The sequence below is a fragment of the Populus euphratica genome, unplaced genomic scaffold (assembly GCF_000495115.2).
Source record: "Populus euphratica unplaced genomic scaffold, PopEup_1.0 scaffold498.1, whole genome shotgun sequence".
Classification (NCBI taxonomy): Eukaryota; Viridiplantae; Streptophyta; class Magnoliopsida; order Malpighiales; family Salicaceae; genus Populus; species Populus euphratica.
This window is the reverse complement of record NW_011500124.1, coordinates 277,808-287,812: the sequence shown is the minus strand read 5'-3', so window position 1 is coordinate 287,812 and position 10,005 is coordinate 277,808.

The window sequence follows — 10,005 nt, the reverse complement described above, 5'->3', positions numbered from 1 at the left end:
TGAAAGATCTATGCACTATGAAGAGGAAACTGAATGTGAAAAATAAAGCCTTTTTAGCTGAACAAGTAAGTGTCATTCTTCAGAACAATAATGCTTTGAAATATAAAGACCCTAGTTGTCCTATAATTTCTTGCTTTATTGGAGAACATAAAATTGAAAAAGCCTTACTTGATATTGGAGCTAGTGTGAATTTACTTCCATATTCAGTTTTTCAAAGTCTCAATCTAGGTGAGTTAAAACCAACTTCTATAACTCTTTTACTTGCCGATAAATCTATAAAAGTGCCTAGAGGAATAGTTGAAGATCTGTTAGTACAAGTCAATAAATTCATTTATCATATGGATTTTGTTGTCTTGGACACACAACCTGTTGAAGCATGTAATTCATTTCCTGTTATTTTAGGACATCCGTTTCTTGCAACCTCTAACACATTGATTAATTGTAGGAATCGACTGATGAAGCTATCATTTGGAAACATGACATTGGAGATGAATATTTTCAACATTTGCAAGCAACCTGGAGATGATAATGATTTACAAGAAGTAGGTCATATTGACGAATTAGTTTATGATCAACTTGAATCTACTTTAAGTGAAAATGAGTTGGATGAATCTGAAGATTTGCAAATGATTTATTTTAAGGAAGAAACTACAAATGAAAAAAACACCAAAAATGTTGATGCGAATCTTTTGTCAACAGTGACAACAAATTCGACATCTAACATCACACCAATCGATGATTACTTTCCTAACGAATCCTTACTTTCTCTTAGTCCAATGCCTTGGTATGATAAAAATATCAATTTTCTTACCTTAGGAGATTTGCCAGCTGATTGGAGTACCCAAGACAAAGAAAAGTTTTTGAAGGAAGTGAAGAACTTTTATTGTGATGACCCTAATTTATTCAAATATTTCAAAGATTCATTCCCGACAATAAGGTAAGTAGTGTCATTAAACTTTGTCATTCTAAAGCATGTGGAAGTTATTTCTCGTCAAAAAAGCCAGCCACAAAAATCTTTCAGAATGAATTTTATTGGCCCACCATGTTCAAGGACACACATGCATTTTACAAAACTTGTGAAAATTGTCAAAAAGTTGATACTGGTAAAAAAATTTTGTTTTATAATTCTCAACTCTATGCATTCCCTAGAAAGCTAATATCAAGATGGGGCAGTCCATTTATTAAGAAATATGTGTATCCTTATGGGGCCTGTGATATTAAGAATTCAATGAATGACAATGTTTTTAAGGAAAATGGACATCGTTTGAAAGCTTACTTTGATAATTATTCTAGCAAAAATGAATCAACTGGTTTGAATAATCTTGTAGATAAAGGTTGATTATTTTGTTTTTTTCTTACATTGTTTTTATGTTTTTTTTTAGTGATTTTTGCTAGTTTTTCTCACCCCAGTCAAATGGCGGACAACGGTACTCCGTGACTTAAGTCGGTTCTTTCAGTTTCCCACAATAACTGATATCTGTGTATATATTTGTGCAATTCTTTGAATCTCTCTTCCAATTCTCATTTGAAAATGGACACTAATCTTGAACACTTGAAAAAGAATTTTCCTGCTCTGCCTCAGAATACGATTACAAAACTTTACCCTACTAGATGTGCAAGATTGAGATTGTTAATGAATCATGGAATTCCTCAAGATATTTGGTGGTTGATTGAAGCAAAGGTCTGATTATCAGGTGAGTCCTCTAACTCCTTCATTTCACACATGCCTGGAACAGGTAAAAGCACTTTTGCAAAGAAACATCGTGCAAAACGACTGAAAGTCTGTTATCGATGTGCTAGATGGACTTGTAATACACACTGTCGTTCTTTAAGAATGGTATCTATAAATCGTGAAGATAAAATACAATTCATTAAGGATGACCTGAGTAAGGAGTCTTTAGATAATCTTCTATTGACTCTTGAGACGCATCCTAGTAGAGATGTGTATCGTGCAATTCATGATTTATGGCCACTATTTGATAAAGAACATGATTGACTTAGTCTTGGGAATCTGACTAAAAAAGACCCGATTTGCCAGTTTTTAAGAAAACTGGATGGGAAGCCTATCCCCGACCTATAGAGGGCATTTAAGCCGTTCTTGGACGTAAAACCAAGGGAAGATGTGAGCCACAATCACAACTACCTGTACATACACATGCTTTTTCAAAAGTAAACAAATAAATAAATAAAGAGAGAGAGAAAGTGTGTGAGACTCTAGCTGGCCTATATATAGGTGGTATGATTGTCTTTCTAATTTCTCATCTATAAAATCCTCTCTTCCTTCCTTTCATTTCTACTCAACCCATACATTCAACAAATACAGAAGTGTGTAGAAATGGCAAGTTCCTCAAGTCATTATATAAGAAATATTTGTGTCTTCGGTGGATCTAGTCTTGGGAAAGAAAAGGAGTTTTTAGAATCAGCAAATCATCTTGGTCAAGTGCTAGCGGAGAGAAAGATTCATTTAATGTATGGGGGAGGTAATCTTGGGTTAATGGGAGGTGTGTCAATAGCTGCATTTTTAGGAGGTAGTCAAGTTTTGGGGGTCGTTCTTGAAGCTTTAGCACAAGGGGACATCATTGGAAAAACAATTGGAAAGGAACTTCAGATCTCCACAATATCAGCTCGAAATGAATGCAATGTTTAACCATGCTGATGCCTTCATTGCTTTACCAGGTGGTCTAGGCACATTGGATGAGATCTTTCATATTTCCTATTGGGCCCAACTGCACATTCACCATAAACCCATAGGTTTGTTAAATGTTAATGGTTATTATGATAAGTTGTTGTCTTTTCTTGATCATGCTGTGGAACAGGAATTTCTAACATCTTCTGCACGATAAATCATAATCTCTACTGCTACTACTGAACAATTGATTGACCAATTACAATCTTTCATTCCTGTAATTGATCCTTCCATGAGTCACATAAATTGGTCAAATAAGGAAAGTCGTAAAAAACTTAGATTGGATTTGAGCCTTCATTTGTGAATCTTTATGTCTTTTGGTTTTATTATTGTGTTTTGTTGTTTGTTATATATGTTTTAGTGTGTTTCAAGTTTGTCAGTGTTCATTATTTTAGGTGATATCTTCTATACTCTATCTTTCTACCTTTAAACATTGAGGACAATGTCTCGTTTTAGTTGGGGGGGAGAGGGTAGTAGCTAAAAAAAAAAAACTGTGTTTTCTATTTCATAAAGCATGTGCAAAATTGTTGTTACTATGATGGTAGAGTAAGGAGAACTTTTTATGACTCTTGAGAGGCATCTTAGTAATCATTCGTAATAAGGTCTATCATAATACTTCTTGAAATATTCAGATTTACAAACTCTCGCATTGTTATCACTTAATTCTGCTCATATACTTATTTAACATGTATTCTTAAACCTTAATTTACACACACACACTTTAAACATATGATTGTGGGTTGCACATTGGATTATTACATTATTTATATTCTTTTGTTAAAGGTAACAACTAAGGGAAAGGGATAGTATATAATTAAAATAAAGAAAAAATAAAAAAATAATAATAATAAAAATGTAGATAAGTTTGGTTTCGTAACCTCCCTAACCTAAGCAATTAAGCCCGAAGGGGTGTTTTAACACCAAATACCCTAAAGTCAACTGACTTGGGAGCTATTGGCCCAATGCTTATTACATGGGTTGAGGAGAAAAGCTTAAGGGAATCAAACATTGCACTATCTACATATCAGTATCTGCGACCCGAGTTACTAAGCTCGTAGGGGTGTCTTAACACCTAATGCCCTAAGACCAACTAGTCTGGGAGTCATTAGCTGAAAGCTTGTTACATGGGTTAAAGATGCATGGTGTTTTAAACTATATATATATATTAAAAAAAAACAAAGAAAAAAAGAAGAAGACAAAAATAATAATCCCAACCCAAGGAAGTTAACCTTAAACATGAGAACAAAAATTTTGTTTTCTTCCAAGAAAAGCCCCATAATTATGTGTTGATACCTTGAGCACAAAAGAAAGGTTTATGAATGTCTTGTTAAGAGGTATTGAACAGGTATATAAATTTAATGAACGTTTGTTTATCTAGATAGATTAATGGAAGTTAAATGATGACTACTTTGCTTTGTGGAATTTGCAAAGTATTTTTCTATTTTAACGCTTTGATTACTAGGGACTAGTAATAAGCTAGTTAGGGGGTGTGATTGATACTTAAAAGTGTATTTTTATCAAGGTTTTATATCATTATTTTGCACTTGAAGTATCAATAACTCCTTAACTAAAGCATGTTTTATAATAATATATCTAATAATGTAAGATACCTTTAATTTATAGTAAATGTTCATTTAAATGCAGGCCTATCACATAAATGAAAGGATTGATTGATGAAGTTAAGAATTGAAATTGAAAGGATAAAGAGATGGCCTAACTTGGAAAAGAGATTTCGATGCAATCCAAACCAGAACAGTATTCGGTAATTAGGTCATATCTAGACCTATAGATCTCAGATTTAGGTCTACTTCATATGGATAAAAAGGTAAGACATAGGCCTACAACTTTCATATGGAGTCCAAGATCTAAAAAGGTCATTTTCAAGTCCAAATTGTTGCAACAACAAAGAAACCTGAATTTGTCCTCCAGCCTGAGCACTGTTCAGTATTTTGGCCATATATGAAGTTCTAGAAGTTGAAATGAGCTGAAGTTTTAACACAAGAAAGTGGAGACAATTTCCTACAACTTTCATGTTTTCAAGTAGCTCCAATTTTGACGTTATCAATGATGTTTTGGGCAGACAAGAGAAGATAAGGATCAACCAAGTCAAGAGTTGGTCAACCACTCATTAATTAGTCATCAAATCAATAGTTCCCAATTTTGGCTTGTAAAAGGAGGCATTTGCTATGTATTTAAGCATCTTGGTTTCCAGATCAAGATCATGCTCTTGCTTTCTCTCTTTTTATTTTTTGTAATGTTTGTGCTTTGTTTTTATTAATATCAAGTTTATGCCTTTCATTTCCTTTCCTTTACTTAGTTAACTTTTATCTTATCTAAGTTCTTATTTTGTTTATCTATTTTTCTTTCTTTCATTATGTCTAGCTAAGTTTATTATGTCAAGGTGAAAAGGTTACACTAATGGTGTAAGAATAAGTATAGTATAAACTTGATATGGACTTTAATGTTTGATACTAACATGTTTTATATTTGTTATCTTATTTACTCTTTAATACTTTGCTTGTTAAATGACTAATCTTGATTTATGTTGTATAACACTTGGTACAACAAATGTTTGACACTTTCATAGCCCATACTGTATGGTATAACCGACACCTGAGCTATGAAAGGAACTTGATTTGTTGTTAACATAAGTTATAATCATGAATGCTTAACGAAATTTACAAGTATTAGCATTAATTGAATAAGATGACTAATGTAATCATGTTAACAATCTATAATCTGATTGGAACCTCCTTTGTGTGTGGTTTCCAATTGAATAATAAGAGTTTATACTATACTTGTTTGGCATACCATTAGTGGATCCTCTAACCTTGACATTGTTTGTTATCATTATTTAATCCTTACGTTAATTTTCCATCTAAAAGTTCTCATCAACTTTTCTTCTTCTTCTTCTTCTTCTTCTTCTTCTTCTTCTTCTTCTTTATTATTGTTATTATTATTATTGCTACTACTACTACTAGTATTATTATTATTATAGTTGTTGTTGTTATTGTTATTATTGTTGTTTATTATTGTTATTTATAATTTGTACAATTAACCTCCATGTGGTTCGACCCCGGTCTTGCCGGGTTATTTATTACTTCGACACTCCTGCACTTGGGAGAAGACATCAATCTATTAGTCGTGTTAAATTGTAGGTTGTATTTGATGATTTGTTTCAAGAGTATGAAAACATGAATAAGAAAAATATTTACTTCAAAATAAAGTTGATGTTATGTTAAAAGACAATGATGTTTTGTTATATATATATATATATATATAAAAGAAGCTTACCTTGTTGATAATGAACATTAGTTTTAAATAACAATTGTATTCTTTAAAAAACACATCTAATTAATTCATCAAAAGAGAATTTAGTTAAAGAAAATGAGAATATGAAAACTAAAGTTGTTTATTTAAACTCCACTTTAACTAAACTTATAAAGGGAAAGGATAACCTAGATAAGCTAAAGCCTGGCAAACATTCTAGCAATTGCAAAAATAGGGGAGAGCTTTATTCTTCATTTCTCTTAAAATAACTTAATGGTTCTTATAAAGATTTGGAACTTTGAGAGTATACGAAGGTAAAATCTATTAGGCAAAAACAACACTTCTCTTTTCTCATAGGTTTTGTTTGATAATTTGATAGCAAAGGGAGGAGAGAAACATGCATCTACTAGAAGAAAGAGAAATGGAGAAAATTTCAAAGCAATTGATCAAGTGGTTTAAACATCATATCGGTAGGGTAATTATTATAAACTAATTGCATGTTTATTGGTATTTTTGATGAATGAAATGAAAACCCCTAATTATTAGCAATTCTAGTGTTTAATGAGAAAGTTTGGAGGAAAGGATTTCTTGATAGTTGATGCTTTATTTGTCATGAGAATAATGGTGGGAATGACAAATTTAAGAAAACAAAATTGAATGGAAACAATAATAAAAACCTTGCTATGTGGCCATGAGGCAAATAATGAGGAAATATATTTTTATTTTATTATTTTTATAGGTGTGGAAAAACAAGTTTTGAACCATTGATTTTTGAAATAATACTTTCATGATCAATTTTGTAAAGAGTGATCGTATCAATGAAGAAATGCTTAGAATAACAATGTGATTAATATCATTTGTAACAACAAAAAAGTTTTAAAGACAAGAAGCCAAATGAAAGGTATTTACATGGAAAAATCTATAAGTATTTTGAGAAGATAGGTTGATAAAAACAAAAACAAAAAAAAAATAAAAATGGGCCATGAATATTTTGGCCTTTAAAAACTTTATTTTCTTTACACACATATGTACAAAAGCAGAAGTGCCTAGGGCTTGTGTGCATGTGTACAATTTGAAATATTATTTCAACAAATATAATTTCAATTCAAATATAAAAATAAACTAACATGAAATTATGCAATTCAAATTTCAAACACAAGTAAAAAAGTGAGTTTAAATGATATGACTCAATCAGCTCAACAAGCCTAAAAACAACTTGGACAAGTGGTAAAAATATAGTTTGACTAAAAATAATATAAGACAACATATTTATTTAAAAAAATATATATAGATGAAAACATATTGGATTGATTTGAATCAATCTGAGTTAACTTTACAAATCCGGAACTTAGTCACGAGACCATGATAACCCCAAATAAAGCAAATTAAAACAAATTATGAAAGTCAATTCCTAATAAATTCATTATTAAATGGTGAAATTGAAAAAAAAATATTATAAAAAAGATAATGAAATGACTTTTCTAAAAACAATTACAGAAAAAGGCCATTAATGAGTCTATGAGTTATTTTCTGTATTTTTATCCGACCATTAGTGGTCTTACAAGGTATTTTTGAACTTTGATTGCCATAAAATGTTAACTTGTTCTACAACAATATGTCACAAGACTCGTAAAAATCCATCTTGATCCAATAATCAGATTGAAAGGTATGATTGATATAGTAAAAGTGGTTAATATTTCTAGAAAAACAAAAATAAAACACAATTTGGCTATAAAAGAGTCAAAATGGATATGGAATGTTCTGATAGGAATTTAAGATGAATTTTCGGAACAAACCTAGATTTTGAGTGAGATGAAATTTGTTCTAGTTTGTTTAGTTCTTTTAAAATAGAACAAGATATAGCTGCCATTTTAGATAGAACAGAACAAAATTAACAACTCGGTTTCAATGTCTACAATGGTTTAGATTGAAACAATTAATAGTATTTATAGAAATAAATTAAAAGTGAGAGTCTTAATTTGTTACACACATATTTTTATAGAAACATTAGCTTCAAAAGTCTTTTCTTGCATATTTGTTTAATATAGTTCTTGTGATGCCTAAAGTTCTTCAAGCTCTTCTAACCCACTTTTTATAGTTCGACTTTTTGATCGTGGTGCTTATGATGGTGTTTCCAAAGGCTTTCGTATGTTTTCACAAAAATTAGTGATAAGTGTTAGTCAATTGATGATGATGTTGGAAATTGGTGTGAATTCATTCTAAAAATAAATGTGACCTCTTTTTTAGTGTCTTCAAGTTAATTGTGTTAAGTCTCATATGCAAGAGAAGTATGAGACTCTTCATCAAAAGGGAAATTTTGATCATAGCCTCAGGTTATTTCAAACATATATGATTCCAAGTTGCCTATAAGTATTATAGAGATTGTAGACCTTAATGAAGCCCTAGTTTCTTGGTAGCTATAATTTTGATTGTGCATGAAAAATGTAAATCTTTATTAGTAAGGAGGCTTTTCCATATTGAATGTTAGTTTTTAATGTCTTCCTTTGATTTCAAATATTGAATAATGTCTATAAAATCTTTTATTTCCCTTGCATGGTCATATCTCACAAACCTAATATAGCAATGTTGTTAAGAGTGTTCTTTTCCTTAAGACATAGAAGTAATGGATGAATTGCATGATGTTCACACTAACCAAATTTATAGTATCCATAATGACCGACCATTTTTTCCTTTACGATAAATTGGTCAAGTCATTCCTAATTTGAGTCTTATGTAAGCTTTTATCTGAATAAAATAGTTAAAAGAAAATATTGATATTAGTGTACTTTGTGTTAGAAGACCAATCATCTTTAAAAAGCCTTTGACTAGTTTAAGTGATCGAATAGGCTAAAATACTTGCAAAGCCATATGCCAAAGAGGTAATATGTTATCACTCAAAAAGTTCAAAAACATCCTTCATTTCAGCTCGAATAAAGGTATTCTTGACTAGAAGTCAAGTCATCATACTACGTATTTATGACATTTATCATAGCATATGCTTCTTCACTATAGGGATTATTCCAAAGAATTACTCCTCAGTCTAAGAGGTTGGGTGTAATCATTCTAGATGGAAAGATGAACATCTTTCTGAATTTTGATCAAAACAAAAATGCAACTCCTAATAAAAGTTGTTTTGATCAAACATTGTACTTGTTGGCTATAAGCAGTTCATAAATGCTAAGGCTTTGCCTTAATTTAATCTCTCTTCTTGTCTTACCATCCACTTAGTAAAATTAGGGATAGTATGTAAACTTTTATGTAAACATAAGAACAAGGATACTAAGACCCTTACGAGTAAAAAACAAAACCCAAGGTGAAGGAAATGAATAAATAAAAAAAATAGTAACAAATATGATATAGAATGGTGAAGATAACCTTTATGAATAAATTTAATGGTATTGATAAAGTTGAAAAGTGAAATATAAATTTTGAATTTAAAATTTATAATGCTGGTGAAATTGGTAATGAGTTTTGATAAATAAAAAAATAATAAATATAAGAAAATAATTCTAAAGAAGTAGTATGGAAATAAAGAATAAAATACAAGAAACAATTGTAAAAAAAGAGAGATGGTGTAAGTATCAGTTAAAAATCGGTAACGTTACCGTGAAAATGTAATGACAAGTAATTTCATAATAGAGTTAATGAGATAATCAAAATTTATATTGGAAATAATAAATGTTCATGTATCTAGGTCCTAATGACACGACTAAAAGATTGATGTTTTTAATTTTGATCATGATTCTTTTTATTCTTTAATTTTTTTTCTTGCCATTTTTTTGTAATTTTTCAATTATTTCTAGTTTCATCCTTTGATAAAAAAAATATTTTTTTTATTTAGTCCCCGCACTTTTTGTAGTTTCTTCATTTAATTCTTTTGCAAGATTGATTTTTTTTTCTTTTCATTTTAACCCTTTAATACAAAATCATTCATCCTCTTTGTTTTTTTTTTATCAAATTTATTTTTTATTTTTTTTATTTTATTTTTTCTTTTGAATCGTTTTGAATAATTGAATTTTTTTTCTCAATTTTATCATTTTACTTTTGAT